The sequence below is a fragment of the Gigantopelta aegis genome, chromosome 3 (genome assembly GCF_016097555.1).
Source record: "Gigantopelta aegis isolate Gae_Host chromosome 3, Gae_host_genome, whole genome shotgun sequence".
Lineage (NCBI taxonomy): Eukaryota > Metazoa > Mollusca > Gastropoda > Neomphalida > Peltospiridae > Gigantopelta > Gigantopelta aegis.
Genome location: NC_054701.1, coordinates 43630073 through 43652185, shown reverse-complemented (window position 1 = coordinate 43652185; position 22113 = coordinate 43630073). Strand labels below are relative to the sequence as shown.

Below are 22113 nucleotides of genomic sequence, written 5' to 3'. Positions count from 1 at the left end.
AAAAAAAAAGTCCCTATCGCCTCTTGTCTTTTTATGGTACTTGCCTCTAAATAAAATGAGTACGTCTTGTTACAAACGGAATATCTTACAAAATCGTTTACAAAACTACAAACCAGAGAATAAGCCGCAAAGGGCAATAACTCTATTTGCATAAGTACAAGAGTTACGTTTTATATTCGTGACATTTGTATCAAATAGATTCTGTTGGCGATAATGTTAAAGGGACAGACCCTAGTTTTTAAACACTACAGCATATATTCCACTATTAGAGCCGTTTATGATCACTGAAATCAAACATTACTTATATTTTATTGTTTAGATTATTCATTTCCGTCAATCTAATTAAAATTAGATCCACTATTACATGTGGATCTAACACCAGCCAGTTGGAGCTCATGTCCACCAATCAAAACCTTACTTGCAGAATTCTGCCAGTGATTTAAAACTAACAATACTACGTAGTCCCCAGTGTCCAGGTAACATTTCGTCTGTAAATAATAATTTAAATATTGACCAATCACACTTCGCCTTTTATAACGTTATTTGGGAGCATACAAATTCTAAAAATATCGGGCGAGTCTATTTTAGTGACCGCAGTACAGCGAACCATACCAATACCCGTACGGGTGGGTTATCAGTCTTCAATTTTACATTAAAAATTATTTTTATTTATTTATAAAAAAAACCTAAACTAAATCAGTCTTCAGTTTTACATTACAAATAATTTATTTTATAAAATAAAACATGTTTTAAGACATTCGTAATTCACACGAAACATGTCGTATACCCTCAGGATAATTCGGAATGTTTTCAAATTATTTTTAAATCACTGGCAGGATTCTGCAAGTAAGGTTTTGATTGGTGGTTATGAGCTCCAACTGGCTGGTATTAGATCCACATGTAATTGTGGAGCTAATTTTAATTAGATTGCATTTCCGTACAACCGAAGTGTTTCTGGTCATCCGGGTGTTTCTAATACCACAAAAAAACGCACGTGCGTCTGAGAAGTAATGATTATGGAGTCGCGTTTTAGTCTATTTTTAAGGGTATTTCAACGACACAGATTCTTGTTTCACTCTGTTGTATCCAAATTTGTTTCAGGTTTGTAAATTAACCAAACGTAGTGTCCATTTCTACGGGTTGAAACTAGAGTCCAGGTGAAAAATATGCCTTGGTGTTTAAAAACTAGGGTCTGTCCCTTTAACGTTTACTAATTATACAATTCATATGCAGCTCACTTCTAATCGGGAGTAATATCTCAGATTAAACGAATGCTGGTCAACTCGCCCCAATGTGAAAAAATAGTTACAACATTTATAGATTTAAAGGGACAGTAATGTCAAATATGTGCCTTATGTTTTCGAAAGACGCATACCCGGGCCACCAACACATACTGACAGTTTAAGAAATGAAAAATGCGTACTTTTAGAAGTAATGAAAAACAAGGATTATTCTTGCTAACTGGGGGAAGTCATTTTGTTTCTTTTTTCGTTGCTTTTGGTACTCTAACTTGGAAGGGAAGTGACGTCAGCTCCAGTCAACTCCTGTAAACAAACGCAGCAATATACGGCAAGGCATTTCACTTTGATCAGCCTGACTAGTAAAACAACATAAATGTCCTGATATATAATAAACTATTTATCTAAATATATTTCAATGACTGTGAATTTGAGTACACGTTTTCTCCACAAATATGGGAATATTATTACAGCTTACCATTTTCAGTTCTTTATTGTGGTTCCAGTATAACATCTTACACAGAACTATACAAACAAATAGTTTTGCTTCTTTACATAAAGTAAAATACATAGATTCTGATATTTGTAATTTTTGTTATCTCCAACCAGAAACATTGGAACATTTGTGTTATAATTAATTGTACACATGTTGCTGAAGTCTGGAAAGCTGTTGGACGTTGGTAACAAGTCAAAAGGTGAATATATCTCATAGGACAAAAATATAATTTTGTTTGGACTTCCAAATAAAAAATATAGATTTATTAATTGGCTAATTATTAATGTAAAATACTACGGTATATTTATACAATAAAAATTCAAAAGGCCGGAGTAAGTATATTCAGGGACTCCAAAATATAATAAAAGATAAACTGCAAATTGAAAAATATATTTTGTATAAAAACTTTCTGTTCAATGAATTTAAAAACGTTTGGAGACCTTTGCAAATTTTCTTCGAAATTAATGGTTAATAGTTCTACTTAGGACACATTTCTGTTTACTATTTTCTCTTGACTCTATCACCCTCTTTTACAATCTAATTAAAATTAGCTCCACTATTACATGTAGACCAGTAGAGCTAAGTTTAATCAGATTGCCTCTTTTACTGTTGATCTGCCCATGTGAAACCTGTAATGTAGAGTACCAGTATGTGTATATTGGTTTGATTTTTTGTTCTTTTTATACATATAGATTTATACGTATATGTAAGTGTTATATGCATGTATTAATGTGTTATACATATATGCATGATACTCGTACTGCAAGTAATGATTTCAGGTCCCCCAATACTGACATTGCCGAACGGTTTCTGGAGCAATAAAATGTATTTAAAAATAATAATAATAAAAATAAAATCCCGTAAAATATACTATGACATGATATTCTTCAAATGTTATTTATCATATCACTTGCCAAAAAATGTGGTAAGCAATATGTAGGACAAACAGGGGGTAAGCTGTCTTTACGAATTAATGGACATCGTAGTAACATCAATTTATATCAATGTAAATCTACATTAATTAATACCCATTTTAATACGAATTGTCATTCCATATCAAACTTTTCTTTTACCCCCAAATGAACAGTTATTTAGCACAGATGAACACCAACGCATAGTAGTCACGGAGCCAGACTTGAAAAGTGCTCAAAATAAGGATCAATTTGAACCCCTCTGCTATACTTTTTATTTTAATATTTTTTAAACAGCTTAGATATTCTAAATGAAAGATTGATTGGTCTGCAAGTAAATTTCTATTGCGAAAAAAAGTTATCCTTTTTTTTCCCCCGCTGCATTTAGGAGATTGTCGTGATATTATCATTTTCTGTGGCATTAACGGACATGTATTTAAAAAAAAAAAATATATATATATATATATATATATATATATATATATATATATATATATATATATATATATATATATATATATATATATATATATGAATATATATATATATATATATTGTTGTTTTTTTTGTTTTGTTTTTAAATAAAGTAATATATATATATTACGCTTACAAATATCCCGAAAACTTCCATGGAAAATTCTGTGCTATGAGCTGGAACGGAAACGTTTCACTTAGTACATGTAATTCCAGCATTCTTCTCATATTACTATTAGTAGTAATCCATCTAAAAATGCAAAGTGATTTGTTTGAACCTTATATATCTGTTTGCTAGTAATGCAAATATGAATAAATATTTTTATCCAGATTCAATAATCTCTCCTCCCCCCCCCCCTCCTTTCACCCACCAAATATGGTAACCTATAGAGCCTCCACAAGTCCAAAATAGTCAAACTCGACCCGGACCCGAGTACCCGACACTTACACTAAATAATAATGCGACTAAGGCATAAAGTAAAATAGCAGTATGCATCTTAAAGGGACATTCCTGAATTTGCTGCATTGTAAGATGTCTCCGAAAAATAAAATATTTCTACGATTAAACTTACATATTAAATACATTTTCTTGTTTAGAATATCAGTGTCTGTATATTCAGTGTGTTTCTGGTCGTCTTAATATTTGTAAGAAGGCCAAATTGGATTTTGTCTTCAAATAATTTCGTACGTATGAAAAAATATATTTTAGGAAATAAAATGAAATTTAACCTAGTACAAAGAGTAGAACGATCAGAAACACGTTTAATATACAGCCGCTAATATTGTGCGCAGAAAAATGTATTTGATATGTAATTACAATCGTTAAAAAGTCTCTGTTAGTTGATAACATCTTAAAAATTGCAGCACTCTCAGGAATGTCCCTTTAATTCTAGCGCTGAACATGGATGCCAGGTGATGCCGTTGTATTGCATTCTACACATTCAACTTTTTTGTTTGTTTGTAGGTGCTATATAGTCCTCTATCAAACGATTTAATACAGTTTTAACAACTTCCAAGATGGCCGACAAAACTCAAACTGGCCAGATTTTTGTCATACATAGAACCTTTTGTTCCTCATTATAGTAACTATTTCCGGCTAGCAGATGGATTATTATAGTTTTAGATTGTAAATCTATGTTAATGTGATTTTAATAATACAGGACTATTAATATCATTATTAATTTTTTTAAAAAGACAATAAAAAAATAATTCTAAATGGCTGCTAACATCCTGGTGTAACCAAGTGTGTCACAGTGCTAAACTTCAACTTTATAACAATACGGATTACATCTTTATTTTTACAAGTGCGTTAATTAGAATTTGTTAATTGGTAATCTGACGTCTGCCGTGGTATCCACTTAGTGACTTGTCAATCAAACCAATTAGTGTCAAGCCCTAATTAAATATGTAACGAACAATCTGATGCGATGCAGTTTAATTGTTGCCACGGGTATTGCAGGCGTCTAAACGACTACACCATGACAACTACATATTACATGGATACGTGTTTAGTATGTGTGTTATAAATAAGGATAATTTACCCATGAAATATTGACTCGGGAAGAACAGATTCTGTTCACATGCCTTGAAATTATTTAACAAAGCACAAACTCTACTGGAAGATCCGAGAGAAAGTTTTGTATCATGACCATAACTTATTACATGTTGGAGTTGAAAATAACAACCTACATACCAACTTGTGACTTTTGTTATTCATTTTAAGAAAACAAGATAAATTACTCTGTGTTACAAGCATGAAAATAATTCCCATAGTCTTCTGACTGATAAATTACTTCAGTTGTAGTTCTTAAACTAGCATATGTTTTTAGAATAGTTGATGGTGTGCGTATAATACTAATGCTTAACAAATGTAGACACGAAATGTCCACGTTAACAACTTCCAAGATGACCGACAAAATACAACTACTGTCATAAAAATAACTGTTTAAAGTATTGTAGTAATCATTCTCTTCCATTAGATGGCTAGTCCAGTTTAAGGTTGGAAACTTATGTATATATGCTATGAATAATATAGATTGTAAAAAGTATTAATAACTTAAAAGACAGTACAAACCAAATGTCAAATGGCTGCTAATACCATGCATAACATTAATTTTATACATAGAACATTATGTTAAGAATTGTAGTAACCATTGTCAGCCAGCAGATGAATTAGTTCAGTCTGTTGTAAACCAGTGTTAGTATGATATGAATAAAATATAATATAAATATCGTCATTAATAACTTCAAAGAAAGTAAATATAATTCAAAATGGTTGCCAATATCCAGATTAATCAAGCATACAAGTAATTTCTGTAGACTTCCGACTGGTAAGACAGATAAATTACTTCTGCTGGACTTATTAAACTAACATTAATGTGATGCAAGAATAGTTGATGTAGCTACATGTATATGTATAATACTACCAACAACAACAAACACAATATAATCCAGTTTTACATGGATAAAGAATAACGAATGTGTTGGAAAAGCTACACAAGCAGCAGTGCCCTAAACAGATGCAAAGAGGAGAGCATGTTAACACGTTTGCAGTGCCCACGGACTTCCTTCTTACAACCACCATTTATCAGTTGGTAACATCTTTTTGATGCTTTTGGGATGGTGGTTTAGAGCAGCCGCCACTCATTCAAGACGTTGGTTCACTCTCAGTCAGAAGGAATGGGCATATATTATGTGGATCGGCAGATAAACACATGTCATAAATGATACTATAGTAACAAGTCAATGGAAATGATAAGTGCATTATTGTTCTTAAATGTTTCAGAACAAGTGAAGAATCAATGATACGACAAAACAACTTTAAAAAAAAAATCTAGTAGCCGCCACGCTTTATCTTGTCATTTATTTAGTAGTATTTGTCATGTGCACTAGCTCTTCAAATGCTTCAATGACCTCGGGGTAAATATTCCTGGTTGACTATGCACTTTTCTTTCCTAATGCCCTGTGGACGGTGCCACCGTGGTTCAGACACTGAATTCGGAGTCTTTGTTTGGAATGTCTATCATGCAGACAAATAAGAGGCAATGGTGTGTATAGACGAGTTCTTCCAACTGCAGCAATGCCAAGAAACTAGAAACATTTGTTATGCATGAACAATACCAATATAGAATTGTTCAGCTACTTTTCACACCAAGCCACCTTTTTACAAATAAGTGAATGTAGCTGGTGGACACAATGTGCTTTGCTCTTTTATATCAACTAACTTGGCAGGGCTGATGTAATGCCAATATGGGGAAGTCAACACCTCTTTGTTTTTGCTTATGGTATACATTTGTACATACAGTTGATACTGATCTAATGGTGGCAATAACGACAACGAACAGCATAAAGATTTATGAACTGTGGATGGTGTTTGGTACTGCTGAAAATTTCAAGTTCATAGCAAATAGTTGCTGCACTTGGCCCAAGGAAATCTGCGACTCCTCCAGTGTTCCACGTCTTACACGCTGTGACAGTGACTTTATTTGCAATTATAAGTGTCTGTCTTCCGATCCACAGTTGCCAATTCCTTTTGACTGGGGGTGGACCAACGTCTTGCATGTGTGGCAGCATCTGTAAACCACCATCTCAGAAACACCAGCTGTGTTCAGTGCCGGATTTATAAGGGGACAAAGAGGGCAACTGCTCCGGGCCCCCTGCCAGAGGGGCCCCCAGACTAAGGACTATCTTTATAAAAAAAAAAGTAATAATTATAAAATTAGTTCATTTAAAAAAAAAAAAATCTATGTTGAGGGGCCCACGAACCTGAAGTTCCCCGGATCCCTCCCCCCCCCCCCCCGGTCTAAATCCGGCCCTGGTTGTGTTATGAACTAATTTACTGTGAAGGGATGCCGTGTGCTCTGCAAATGTTCAAAAGTGATGTTAAAAGATACCCCACACTGTGTCAGTTCAGGAGATTGCTAGGTGTAGGCACATTGCATAGCGTTCACCATACTTTCTGTAATCTTTATCTATGTAATTCTATGTGCTAAATTACAATATGTTTGTAGTTGGTAGTTTTAATTTATACGTGTATGTACATCATCAACTATTATTGCATCATATTTTTGTTGAAAATCGCACAACCATTTGTGGGTGGGGTAGCCTGCACTGGTTTTAACCTCTTGTGTATACTACTTGTGTATTTATTTATTTATTTATTTATTTATTTATAAATTGCACAAAGAATCAAAGTCACATCAAAGTCGCAGCTGTTTTTAATACTCCGTAAATTAATTCACGATCCACCTCCAGCTTTGACATGGAACTTTATATTTTTGTACAGTGCAACCATGACTGTACTATCCTGTGTTGGAAAGATAATATAAAATACCCCTTGCTGTTAATGGAAAACTGTAGAAGCAAGGGATCTTTTATATGCACTTCCCCACATACAGGACAGCACATACTACGGTCTTTGATATACCAGTCGTTGTGTACTGGCTAGAACGGGAAACACAACAGAATGCATATACTGAGGGGATTCGACCATTCGACAAAAGTACTTCAGACGAGCGTTCCAGTGACTGAGCTAGATACCTTGAAGGATGGAAGGAAGGAAGGAAATGTTTTATTTAACGACACACTCAACACATTTTATGGGCTGCTCTTTGCGATAAGCAGCAAGGGATCTTTTATATGCACCATCCCACAGACAGGATAGTACATACCACGGCCTTTGATATACCAGTCGTGGTGCACTGGCTGGAACGAGAAGTAGCCCAATGGGCCCACCGACGGGGATCGACCCCACACCGACCGCGCATCGAGCGAACGCTGTACCACTGGGCTACGTCCCGCCCCTCCTTGAGAGACACAGACGTACGTTTATCCTGCAACCACCGATTCTATTGACATAATATGACGACGGATAAAGCGAAAAAAAAGAAGTTTGTTTTTGTTTAACTACACCACTGGAGCACATTGATTAATGAATCATCGGCTATTGGATGTCAAACATTTGGTAATTGTGACTCGTAGTCATCAGAGGAAACCCGCTACATTTTTCCTAACGAAGCAAGGGATCTTTTATATGCACTTTCCCACAGACAGGAAAACACATACCACAGCCTTTGACCATGTGTGGTACACTGGTTGGAACGAGAAAAAACCCCAATCAGCTGAATGGATCCACCGAGGTGGTTCGATCCTGCGACGCAAGCCCTTCAAGCGAGCACTCAACCGACTGAGCTAAATCCCGCCAACGGATAAAGCAAAATTATGCGCTCATTTGACCTCTTGGTCATCGTACTATGTGGCTGAAGTAACAGAAATAATAGCTTTTCACCATAATTTTTATGGTATGCTGGATAAAGATAATCAGTGGCGGATCCAGAAAATCCATTTAGGGGGCTCCATTGACACGAGGCGGAATGCCAAGGGAACTTTGGGGGAGGTTTAGAGGGGGATCGTAAAAATTAATATACAAGTATCATAAAATTATAACTGTCGTAAAATGTAGGGTGGTGGTGGTGCATATAAAAGATCCTTTACTACTAACCTAACTCATTCACCCCCCCCCCCCCCCCGCACACCTTTTAAATTTGCCCGAGGCGCCATAACACGTCAATCTTGAAATCACGTAGCTATACTGGCACAGGTAATAATTATTAACCAGTGGAGATAATTTTAATCAGATTGCCTAACACGTGTACCAGACAGTGGTTCCCCATCACATCAACCCTAAGTGGGTGCCAGTATTAAATCCGGGCTACCCCATAATTACGTAATATATTGATTTGATTATAATTATTTAAATAATATAACGTACATAAAATCATTAATTGATTTAAAAAAAAAAAAAAATCTATTAGCGTTGTAACCATTAATGTTCAAGATTAATTAATACTAGTACCGTATTGTAAAGTAACTGCTACTTTTAATTTTGTTACCACGTGTAAGGTAACCTACATCGCAGAAGGTGTGCGTAGTTTCACTAATGTCATTGGATGACCTCAGAAACACGTGACCAAAGACGACAATGTGGTTCAAGGTGGATGGTTCTATCTTCGTTGCTTGTTTTTAGGAAAAAAACAAATCTGTTTTGTTGATTCACCAAACGACCAACTTATAACATACCCAAAGAAGTCTCTAAGAACATCGGTAAGGCAGATGTGCATTCATTTTTATTTACCAACATTAACGCTTAACTGTTTTACGTGGTAGTCTCAAGTTTATTTCAAGACCGTTGTGGTGAGAGGAGGCCTATATATAGTATATTGGTTCAAAACTGTGTTTATGAGTTTTTATGTGTGTGTATGTGGTGTGTGCGCGTGCGTGGTGTTTGTGGAGTGTGTGCGTGCGTGCGTGCGTGTGTGTGTGTGTGTGTGTGTGTGTGTGAAGCTGTCAGCAATTAAATACGGGGTCAATCCTACGGGAGATGCAATGGTCAGTAGCGGGTTTGATTGAAACATATTTTATTGCTTTTTAAAGAACAAATGGGTTAGGCACAAGTTATACAACTTACTAGGCCTTCTCCATAATACATGCATATTACGACAATAATATATTTTTTGCAATTTAAATATGAACAAAAATAAATATTATTAAAAAAGAGAAAGAATAAAGTAAACAGAAAAAAAAGTGGGAAAAAAGTGGGTTACATTGACTGAGTTGGTTGAGAGGGTTCCAACTCCCTTTTTAGATAAGATTTCCCCACCCCACCATAAATTAAGAATTAATTTTCACATTAAGTAATTTTTAGAACACATAGTCCTCTGGTACCAGTTTACTTCTGCAAGACCCAGTGCCAAATTAGCAGCTGCTGGAGTGTGTCAAACCCGAAAACCCTCACCCTGCACACGCACTTAAATTATCACACAAATGTTCAGCCCAGCTAATGCACCACGACTGGTATATCAAAGGCCGTGGTATGTGCTATCCTGTCTGTGGGATGGTGCATATAAAAGATCCTTTGCTACTAATTGAAAAATGTAGCAGGTTTCCTATTTAAGACTATATGTCAAAATTACCAAATGTTTGACATCCAATAGCCGATGATTAATTAATCAATACATGTGCTCTAATAGTGTCGATAAACAAAACAAACTTTTTAAAAAATGTTCAGTAGCAGAACATTAGCAACACAATATTATTAAATTTCTGAGCATCTGTATTATAAATTAAACAGTTTTCATGGGGAGGAATTCCCCCAGAAACTTCAAAGCTTGGGGGAGGGCGAGACGTAGTCCAGTGGTACAGCACTCACTTGCTGCACGGTCGGTCTGGGATTGATCCCCGTCGGTGGGCCCATTGAGCTATTTCGCATTCTAGCCAGTGCACCATGACTGGTATATCAAAGGTTGTAGTATGTATTATCTTGTCTGTGGGATGGTGCATATAAAAGATCCCTTGCTGCTAATCGAAAAGAGTAGCCCATGAAAAAGCGACAGCGGGTTTCCTCTCTCAATATTTGTGTGGTCCTTAACTATATGTCTGACGCCATATAACCGTAAATACAATGTGTTGAGTGTGCTGTTAAATAAAACATTTCTTTCTTTCAAAGCTTGTTTTTTTTTTTTTACTTTGGCAAACACAAATTAATATGGATCTACCTCTGAGGGTATGTCACCTTCTTAATCAGTCATAATTTTAAACATGTATCAGGAACATAGGAACGACTTTGGGAATGGGGGGGGGGGGAGTATTGACGGATCGTGTACAAACTCTTTATCAGATTTTGGTTACAATGGCAAACATGAATGTGATAAAAAAAACCAAGTGGAGGGGGGGGGGGGGGCCCTTTCCCCCCTGCCCCCTGCTTCCTACGGGCCTGTGCATTAAACAAAATCAATGGGGTGAATTTTTTTATGTGGGGAGCCAGAAGTTTTCCTTTTTTATATTCTAGACAAGTTGTAGACAAATAATAATGATAGACCAAGGGCCATTAAACAATTACATAATAATTCTTTAGGGGGATGGGTATTACCCAGGGGCATAGCTTGATCTGGACTGGGGGTGGGGTTGAATATGAACCTAGTGGAACTTTTTGTCTACATTGTCTACACTCACTCTGCATTTTTACATAGATTTCAACTGATGTTGTAAGTAGAATACATGGCATAAAGGCCACAAGTTAGCACATTTTCCCCCAATATCTTTATCGTGTTTGCCCGAATTTGAGGATGTGACTGGTGTATTATTTCACTAATTAAAAAAAATGTTTTACCCCCCCCCCCCCCCCCCACCCCCGGACATTTTACTTGGTCTCATGGGGGATGTATTACTATCTTTATGGATGAGTTAATTTATATTATATAATGTTTTTAAAACAATTGTCTCATTTTTATTTACTGTTAACCAAGTAAAAAATGTGTATATAAATTTTCATGCCCAATCTGGTTTCAACGGACTTACTTTTTTATAAAGTTTAGCGTGTATGTACTAAACTGACCATGAAGGTAAATGCAAAAATAAAGTCAGTCATGTTATGATTGTTATAATTACACAAGTACATGGTTGGCAAATTTCATTGTTCTTGCCTTTTTTTGTGTTCCAACAGCATGTGGCCAACAGATAGCAGAGGTTGTAATTTAATTATTTATTTCATTTCAACATATTTTTGTGCTTTTATTCAATTAATGTTTAAGCACGCTGTCCTGAGCAGACACCTCAATTATCTGGGCTGTCTGTCCAGGACAGTGTGTTGGGGGTTAGTGGTTAGTGAGAGACGAAAGGGTGTAGTGGTTTTACACCTACCCATTTAGTCGTTAAAACTTGCTCTGGGTGAGAGCTGGTACCGGGCTGCGAACCCTGTACCAACCAGCGTTATGTTCGATGGCTTAAAATTAACCACGATACTACCAAGGTCGGTATTTAATTATTTTACCACTATTCCAAAGGAAAAGTGCATTTAAAAACCCCCATAATTCAGGATTTCACATTTGAAAATATCATGTGAGCGATAAATCTCACACCTCATAAGCTCCAGACATGTGATTTGTGTTCCATAGAAAAAATCTTGAGTAAAACTGGCACATTTTGACAAAAATAAGCAGGGCTTTAGACTTCACTAATTTGGACACAACCGGGACTTTTGTCCTGAGTGCAGGAAGGTCGGTCTAGTTCAGTATACTGTCATTAACAGTTGTCAGTATTCAGAAATGCATTTCAAGTTATTTTAATATACTAAAAGGCAAAAGTTATTGTGACATGGATTGTTTGGAATAATAAATTTGTGAATGGATTTATGGATGTAAACCAGAGAAAATGTGCATGAAACAGCTAGAAGAAATGCAACCAAGCAGCTAGTTGTTGCAGCGATTGTATGCTTTGTGCAAGAAACATGGAATATTCGGGAGAAATCCTGTCCAGTGTTCACCATACAAGGCCAGACATTCAGTCGCAAATCATTGCCACTCTGTGCAGCCTTCAGAAGTCCAGAAGTCAGAAAAACATCATTAGTGAACTGTTTGATGCAATTCCGTCATGCTACGCCTCCGTGAAAATTACAGATGGCTAATCATAGGGATGCTTAAATCTGGGTCCTCGCAACGTGACATTGCACGTCAATTCAACGTCCACAGAAACACCATATGGCACTTATGGCAACGATATCAACAAAACAACCAGGTCAGGGACTGTCCCCGTAGTGGCCGACCACTCATGACAACCTCTAACCCTGATCCTTCCTCAGATCTGGAATGGCATTCCCAGGAACTTTCTCCAGCATTTAGTGGCCTCAATGAGACAATGGTGCCAGGTCTGTATTAATGCTCAAGGTGGACACACTCGCTAAGAATGACTCTGTAAACTTAGCTGTGGACCACCCTCTCTAGTGAATGGGCTCATTTGCATATGGCAGGTGCACCCTTTTCATGGACTACTGCTCGTTTCCATACTTTCTGACATTTCTCTTTCCATGTTATAACATTTTATACATGGCAGTAAAAACTCATCATCAATTATCTTTGTCTTTTGTGTGTCACAATAACTTTTGCCTTTTAGTATATAATAATTCACTGGCATAGGAAGCGGGGGTGGTGCGGGGCACAAGGGGGATGTGCCCCCCCCCCCTCTTTGTAGTAGCAGGTTTTTATATATTTTTACAGGTATTTTTGTATGTATATATATGTGCGTGTGCCCCCCCCCCCCCCCTCCTTCCTTTGAGGTGAAATATTTTGAGGTCAGCATGTTTGTAGGTAATTTGGGCGTGATTATTTTGGGCACAACGTTTATCAGCTCGACTTTGATGAAATCTAACCGGCCTCGGTGGCGTTGTGGCAGGCCATCGGTCTACAGGCTGGTAGGTACTGGGTTCGGATCCCAGTCGAGGCATGGGATTTTTAATCCAGATACCGACTCCAAACCCTGAGTGAGTGCTCCGCAAGGCTCAATGGGTAGGTGTAAACCACTTGCACCGACCAGTGATCCATAACTGGTTCAACAAAGACCATGGTTTGTGCTATCCTGCCTGTGGGAAGTGCAAATAAAAGATCCCTTGCTGCTAATCGGAAGAGTAGCCCATGTAGTGGTGACAGCGGGTTTCCTCTCCAAATAAAACATCTCTTTCTTTCTTTCTTTTGATGAAATCTAAAGCCCTGATAAGTTTGGACTCTTAGCACACATTGAGCAAGTGGTGGGATTTAGCTCAGTGGGTTGAGCGCTCACCTGAAGTGCTTGTGTTGCAGGATCAAACCACCTCGATGGATTCATTCAACTGATTGTTTTTTCTCTCATTCCAACCAGCATACACTACAACTGGTAAAAGGGACGTGGTATGTGTTTTCCTGTCGGTGGGAAAGTGCATATAAAAGATCCTTTTAAATCAATGTGCTCTAGTGGTGTCGTTAAACAGAACAAACTTTAACAAACTTTTTTATCGCCTCGACTTTGTGATGTATTCTAAAGCCCTGGAGCCAATTTCACAAAGCATATCGTAAGTTTACGTCTGCGACTAGCAGTTATACCGGACATACTTTTACACGTTTTTAACATCTATTTCACACAGAAAATTATATCATTATAATGGAAGATGGGAAATAAATTATGTGTACGTCTAACTATTCATAGTACTTGAATAGTAATAAGAATTGTGGTTTGGTCATAAATTTATGTTTAAGTGCAAAACTAGGCTTACAGAGTTTGTTTGTTTTGTTTAACAACATCACTGAAGCACATTGATTAACTAATCATCGGCTATTGGATGTCAAACATTTGGTAATTCTGACTTTTAGTCATCAGAGGAAACCAGCTACATTTTTCCTAATGCAGCAAGGGATCTTTTATATGCACTTTGTCCATAGACAGGCAAGCACATGCCACGTACAGCCTTTGACCATGTGTGGTGCACTGGTTGGAACAAGAAACATCCAATCAGCTGAATGGATCCACTGAGGTGTTTCGATCCTGCGATGCAAGCACCCCAAGCGAGCGCTCAACTGACTAAGCTACATCTCGCTGCACACATGTTGAATGCTTTGTCACCTATAACATCCATACTCCACAACCACATGTGAGATCATTAAAGGAACAGACTCTAGTTTTTAAACACTGAGGCATATATTCCATTATTAGAGCCATTTTTGATCACTGAAATCAAACATTACTTACATTTTATTGTTTAGATTATTCATTTTCGTACAACCAAAGTGTTTCTGGTCATCCTGGTGTTTCTAATACCACAAAATGCATTTTTCATATTTTTAAAAACGCATGTGCATCTAAGATTATGGAGTTGCATTTTAGTCTATTTTAAAGGATATTTCAATGACACAGACCCTTGTTTCACTTTGCTGTATCCAAATTTGTTTCAGGTTTGTAAATTAACCAAACTTAGTGTCCATTTTTACGGGTTGAAACTAAGGTCTAGGTGAAAAATATGCCTTAGTGTTTAAAAACTAGGTTCTGTCCCTTTAATGATCATTAAATGTACTTATAGCTGCAGATTGATGTGCAGGAAATCTGATAAATGCAGTTTCTAGTGGGTCAGGTTATAATCCTCCAGAAATATTAAACTATATAGGGAATAACTGGTTACTGTCTTAAGATACTGGCTTTATCCTACAAAGGTTAGAATGACGAATGCAGCGAAGCTCTGTCGAGCTGCATTCGCCATTCGACCTGAGCAGGATAAAGCTGATATCTTAAGACAGTAAACAGTTATTTCTTTTATCCTGCAATCCTACAGGAATAGTCACAAAATCATTATTTATTTAATTTTTGTATATGCAAATCGTGTATTTACAACCTAGCAAGGCTTTTGTCATAGGACGTCATACAAGTTACATGACGTCATTCTTTGTAAGATGCTGGCTACATTCTGTCACATTCAAAAAGCATTTGTCAACTCTAATTCATAAATAAATATACAAGTTTTGTATTGTTACTACAAAACTAAAAGTTATTTGTATTTACTGTACTAAAACAAATGATTTAAAGAGTATGTTTATTAAAAATCTAGTCTGAAATACTAGAGTCGAGTCGGGCTTATGTCACGTGACCTATATTTTCGGTCACTGACCGAAAATATAGAGATTTATCTGGTCATCATATCTTGCTAATGAATACAGTGATTGCGGGATATGTATATATATATATATATATATATATATATATATATATATATATATATATATATATATATACACACACACCCACACAGTGAAACCCCTCTAATCTGGACACCCATGGGACCGAATAAAATGTCCGGTTTCAGGGTTTTGTATCGACACAAAAACATGTTATATTTTATTTGTTATTTAAAATAGGGAAAGTGATGACGCATTTAAAAAAGAAAAGAAAAAACTCAACGACAGTGAAATGTGGATAAAATGGTGCATTTGGTAATTTAAAACAAAAAATTATTAACAAGTTAGTGAATTAAATGCATTGTAGTTTACAGCTGTTTACGAGTCCGATGTAATGGTGATAACCTTCTGTCAGGTAACCTGATATTCGGAGCAATTAGTATTACCATAATGATTAATAACGGTCTGATCAAGTTACACTAAATTAACATTTTGGGCCTGAATAATTCGTCCTGCGTTCAGATGTGAGAGGTGTCTAGTTTAGAGAGGTAAACTTTAGTGCTAAAAGATGCGAAAATCACGAGACCATTTTGAGAGAATTCCGGTTTAAAGTGGTCCGGTCTTAGGGGCTGTCATTGTATATATATATATCGTATATATCATGTATTAGCCAGCATATCCAGCGTATCAAAGTATGTGATATTTTTCAGATGACATGCTTTCAGAATTTGATAACTTTGCAAATTACATGTAAATTAATTGAGGTCACAGGAGTTTAACTGGATTCATCCTCAGTGTTCCATGACTATTTTATCACAGACTGTGATATAAACTGTCCCGTCTGGGAAAGGATACTTATGAGATAACCATATGGAGTTTTTACATTTGCCAGTGTTATTGTCTATTTAATCCCGCAAATGTAATTTTTAGCTGCAGGTGTTAGCCTGAGGTTAAAAATGAAACTGGTATATATATCAAGTGGTATATCAAAGGACGTGGAATGTGCTATCCTGTCTGTGGGATGGTGCATGTAAAAGATCCCTTGCTACTAATGGAAAAATGTAGCAGGTTTCCTCTCTAAGACTATGTCAAAATTACCAAATGTTTGACATGCAATAGTCATTAAATGAAGCAAACTTTAATTATATAGCCTTTATAAGTACAATTTGTGGAGCCTAGGTTTGGGCAGGTAAAGACCAGAATCCACCGACAGTTATCAGTCCTACAATCCCTGGCACAGTATAGCTCGACGAGACTGATTGTCACAGTTAGTCTTACTATAGTCCATATATTAGACACTTAACAATCAAAGGTTGAAAGGTGCTGGGGTGTCATTAAACATTCCTTTCCTTTTCCCCCCATTTAACAGCGTTTAACCCAAATACTAGTACGGTAAACTACCGTACCGTACTAGTAAACAACCTATCATTTCCAATCTTTCCCACGATTTCAATCTGTTTCGACCCTTTCTGTCAATTTTATTCCGACTCTGTCTTCTGAACTGTCCACGCCATCGCCTACCTGTCTCAACTTCCTCCACGGGTGCATTCTCTGTGTATATCCCTGCACCCACCTGGCATCCTCGTCCTCTGCTGCTAATAAAACTGGTCTGACCCACGGCACTAACTAACGACCGCCGGTAGTAGGGGTGCATAGTAGGTGGTTACAAGTACCTCTTAACAATGCCAGAAGTAACTACTAAACACTCCCCAAAGTGGTCAGACTAAGCCCGTGCAGCTAAAAGCTGATAGGGAACAGGTGTGTGGCACAGATAGCCACAAGAGACAAATACCTGTCGCGGTTGGAGAGACAAGGACTGGAATGTGGAGGTGGACAGCGAAAGAAGTTGAAAGATAGGAGGAGTTTCCAGATCAGGAAGAAATAAGATGGAATTCAAAGGAGAGAAAGCAAAGGGGGTACTGGGATAACAAAAACAAAAAAACAAAACAAAAAGTACGGTAGACATAAAATACCCAAGTAACTTGCTCCTAGTTCATTCCCATTTTCCACACCTCATAGGTATTAAGGTACGTAATTAGATATACGCTATAGTACCTACCCAGGCTTATCAGATGGTATATTATAATCATGGCATTGTACAGAGACAATAACTGGTTTATTGCCTTGTGATATCGGCTTTATCCTGTGGAGAATAGAATGGCGAATTTCTTGAGGCTCTGCCAAATAACTTGAACCTAATCAAGATGAAGTAAATAATTATAAAGAGGTTGCCCTGAGTTTGTTGCCATTTAAGATGTTTCCAACCTATTTTCCATTTCATTTCAGCTTATTTTAGTGCTTATATCCAATTACGGTTCAGGTATGCTGTAAGGTATGCACACACCTCAGCTATCTGGGCTGTTTGGGGTTAGTTGTTAGTGGTTATAGTAAGAGAGAAGAGAATGTAGTCATTTTATACCTACCCATTGAATTGTTATTAAAACTCACTCTGGGTGAGAGCTGCTACCGGGATGCTAACCCTGTACCTTCCAGCCTTATGCCCGATGGCTTAACCATGATACCACCGAGGTCAGTTGTTTCGGCTTTAGATTCCACTAACTGGGGTGAAACAGGTTTTTGTTTGATACCCAATAGCCAATCTGTATTTTTTTTGGTGTGCTGTGGTGTCATTAAACATCCATTCATTCATTCTGCTAGTTAACGAGTCTACCTCTGCCAAATATAGTGACACATTACTGACACTGTTTACAACTGTCGCAAATAAAAATAATATTAATGGATGATAAAAAGAATACCCCCTTTCTTGTCTTGTGATATCATAATTTATCAGCACTCATTGATAAAAGTATAAAAATCCTCGGCAAGCCTTGGATTTCATACTTTTATCAACTCGTGCTGATAAATTATGATATCACAAGACACTCGGAGAGTATCCTCTATTTCCTTGACGTTACCTTTGTGCTGGATATTGTTAAACATTTATTCAAGAATAAAATTTAAAATAGAATAACACAAACACTTTTTAAACATTCATTCATTATTAACATGAGCTCTTTACACTATTTTGACAAGGTGTTTGTATTGACTTTCCTTCTTTCATATGTACCTAAGTTGTCTGACACCCAGTAGCCGCAGTGGTAAAGTGCTCGCTCGATGCGCGGTCAGTGTGGGATCGATCCCTGTCAGTGGTACATCAAAGGCTGTGGTATGTACTACCCTGTCTGTGGAATGGTGCATATAAAATATCCTTTGCTGCTAATCGAAAAGAGTAGCCCATGAAGTGGCGACAGTGGGTTTCCTCACTCAATATCTGTGTAGTCCTTAACCATATGTCTGACGCCATAAATAAAATGTGTTGAGTGCGTCGTTAAATAAAACATTCTTTTTTTCTTTCTTTCCCAGTAGCCAATTTTCCTTTGTGCTGGGGTGTTGTTAAACATTCATTCATTCATTCATTCATTCATTCATTCATTCATTCATTCATTCATTCATTCATACTTGTTATATCTAGCAGATGGTAAATATTATTTCTGTTATATTGATTGACCAGGAAGTATTCTCGTGTTCAGTCTTTAGTTAACAACATACACGTGTCATGAGAATATGCTGTCATTATTTATTGGCAATAGGAATTGATTTGGTCTGTTAAAGAAATTCTAAAGCTAGATTTATACTTCACCGCCGACTCTTGTCAGCGAGTAGTTGACTTGCCCAGTCCTGCTTCTATTCAAACTCAATCCTCATTTTTCAGTCAATTCAGTATGATTTTAACACGATTCATATTAAACTTTAGTGTATGTTCGTTCAATGTTTTTTAGTTTACCTAATAAAAATAAAAATTCAGTTGCGCATGAGGTCGGCAATCAAAGTATGAATTGACCGTAAAACATAACACACAAGGGAACTATAAGCCAAGGAAGGAAGGAAGGAAATGGTTTATTTAAAGATGTACTTAGCATATTTTATTTACGGTTATAAAGCATCGGATATATGGTTAAGGACCACACTGATATTGAGAGAGAAAACCTGCTGTCACCACTTCATGGGCTACTCTTTTTGATTAGCAGCAAGGGATCTTTTATATGCACCATCCCACAAACAGGATAGTACATACCACAGCCTTTGTTACGCCAGTTGTGGAGTATTGGCTGGAATGAGAAATAAAGAAAGACATGTTTTATTTAACGATGCACTCAACACATTTTATTTACGATTATATGGCGTCAGACATATGGTTAAGGACCACACAGATATTGAGAGAGAAAACCTGCTGTCGCCACTTCATGGGCTACTCTTTCCGATTAGCAGCAAGGGATCTTTTATATGCACCATCCCACAGACAGGGTAGCACATATCACAGCCTTTGATATACCAGTCGTGGTGCACTGGCTGGAACGAGAAATAGCCCAATGGGTCCACCGACGGGTATCGATCCTAGATCGATCACGCATCAGGCAATCGCTGTACCACTGAGCTATGTCTCGCTGTCATAAGCCAAGGAGAAAGTTACTTGAGACTTTTTGCTCAGTTGATAAATCTTTTATACAGGCAATTTTGAGGAGTTTTTAGCCTTGCAAAATTGTGACAAAATGTCTATCGGTATGTGTTTGATATTTTTAGTTTCTTGAGGCTGGTCTGGTCTGGTCTAAAGGTTTAACATACACATGCAGAACAAACTGTTGTAGCACACACACCTGTTACGGGCACAGGTGTTCACTTACACCTGTTCCTTTATCCAGAACAGTTGGGTTGGGGGAGGTTGGGGGTGGTGGAGGTGGGGGTTGGGGGTGGTGGGGGTTGGGGGAGGTGGGGGTTGGGGGTGGTGGAAGTAGGGAATGCCTGTGCTGGCAAGTGCAAGAGAGCTAGCACAGGCACCCCGATCAGGATTGGTAGCAGGCAGGGTTTTGTTTTTGGTGCTATTGCATTTTGCAAATGTTCCGTAAGTCCAAAAAGAAATGGGTTGTGTAATTTCATGAGGTGATTTGACACATAATTTTGAACGGTTCATCTTCGTGAGACAAAAATGTCACTATTATATGTGGCTGACATGAGCTATCTGCTGAACTGAATCGGCCAACTGACAGTGGAAACACAAGTTAAAACATTGTGTCACAGTGACATCAGAATGAGAATCATATAAGCAGGCTAGCTAAGCATTAATTTAGCTCCTAGTATAGTGTGTGGGTGAAATCATAAGTGTACAAAATGGTGGGGACGGGTTATGGGGTTCAACTGTACACACCCCCCCCCCCCAGTCCTGGAGCAAATCTTCAAATTCAGGAAGAAACAATGGAGACGTTTGGTCAAAGAAAGCTGGTCTGAAACCTTTTCACTATGTATTTCCATCAAATAATCCATGTATAGAAATGCATAATGATTTGTTTGCAACCCTATATAGTTATTTGGTAGTAATGCTAATAAATAAATGAATAATGAATAAATGTTATTATCCAGATTCAGGCATTTGTTTAATTTGGACAATAAATCAGCTTGCCCCCTACCCCTCCTACAAAAATTGGAGATAGTATGCTTATTGTTGAAATGGTTGTGAGCAAAAAACCACAGTGTGCGACCATGCAACATGCGTCATGGCGTCATTGGTGCTGTGGCTTACATGTGTACCACAGTTATCATTCAAATGCAAGCAGCAGAGCATCAGCAATGACTGGACCATATGCATATGTATATGGCATATGCCACCCAAAATAGAACCAATTCTAGTTTGTTCCACATGCGCCAACTTTAATCTTAATATATGATGTTACAGAGGGTGGGTGAGTGGGGGTGGATGGGTGGGTGTACTGAACAGTGTTTGTTTATTACCAGTACTTAATTTTTATGTGTGTGTGCATGTGCGTGTGTGTGAGTGCGTGTGTGTGTGTGTGTGTGTGTGTGTGTGTGTGTGTGAATTCATAAATGCTGTGCCATCGTGACACTGTATAATGTAGCTAGTTATAGCTAGACGTATGCACAATAACAACTGTAAATAAAGTTGAAATGCTTAGTTGCACTTTCCCAGATCATAAAACAATATGTTAAATTATATTGTATCCCCCGCCTGACTTGTTTGTAAATGGAGGGCGAGATGTAGATCAGTGGTAAAGTGCTTGCTGATGTGTGGTCAGTCTGGGATTGATCCCCATCGGTGGGCCCATTGGGCTGTTTCTCACTCTAGCCAGTGCACCACGACCAGTATACCAAAGGCTGTGGTATGTGCTAGCTTGTTTGTGGGATGATGCATATAAAATATCCCTTGCTACTAATGGAAAAATGTGGCGGGTTTCCTCACTAGGACTGTATGTCAGGGGCCCATTTTACTAAACATCGTAAGTTTATGTCAGTACTAACTGTTATACCGGTTGTGCGTTTACACCTGTTTGGCATCAATTTCACAGAGAAAATTACATCATTACGGAAGCTGGAGTATTTCAAAGACAAAAGAAAATGAAATATGTGTTCTTCTAACTATATTTTTTTAACTATAATAGTAACAAGACTTGTGCTTTAATCGTAGATTTACGTTTACGTGCAAAACTAGGCTTACAATGTTTTGTGAAATTGGGCCC

General features: G+C 37.4%; 1 protein-coding gene across 2 annotated transcripts in view; it reads left to right on the top strand.

The window, feature by feature from the left end:
• The first annotated feature begins 9097 nt into the window (after window positions 1-9097).
• LOC121368084 (alpha-aminoadipic semialdehyde synthase, mitochondrial-like) overlaps window positions 9098-22113 on the top strand; it is a 70256-nt gene continuing 57240 nt past the window's right edge. For both annotated transcript variants that reach the window (XM_041492626.1, XM_041492624.1), the window contains exon 1: window positions 9098-9221. The gene's annotated coding sequence lies outside the window, so the exon portion shown is untranslated. The remainder of the gene's footprint in view (window positions 9222-22113) is intronic.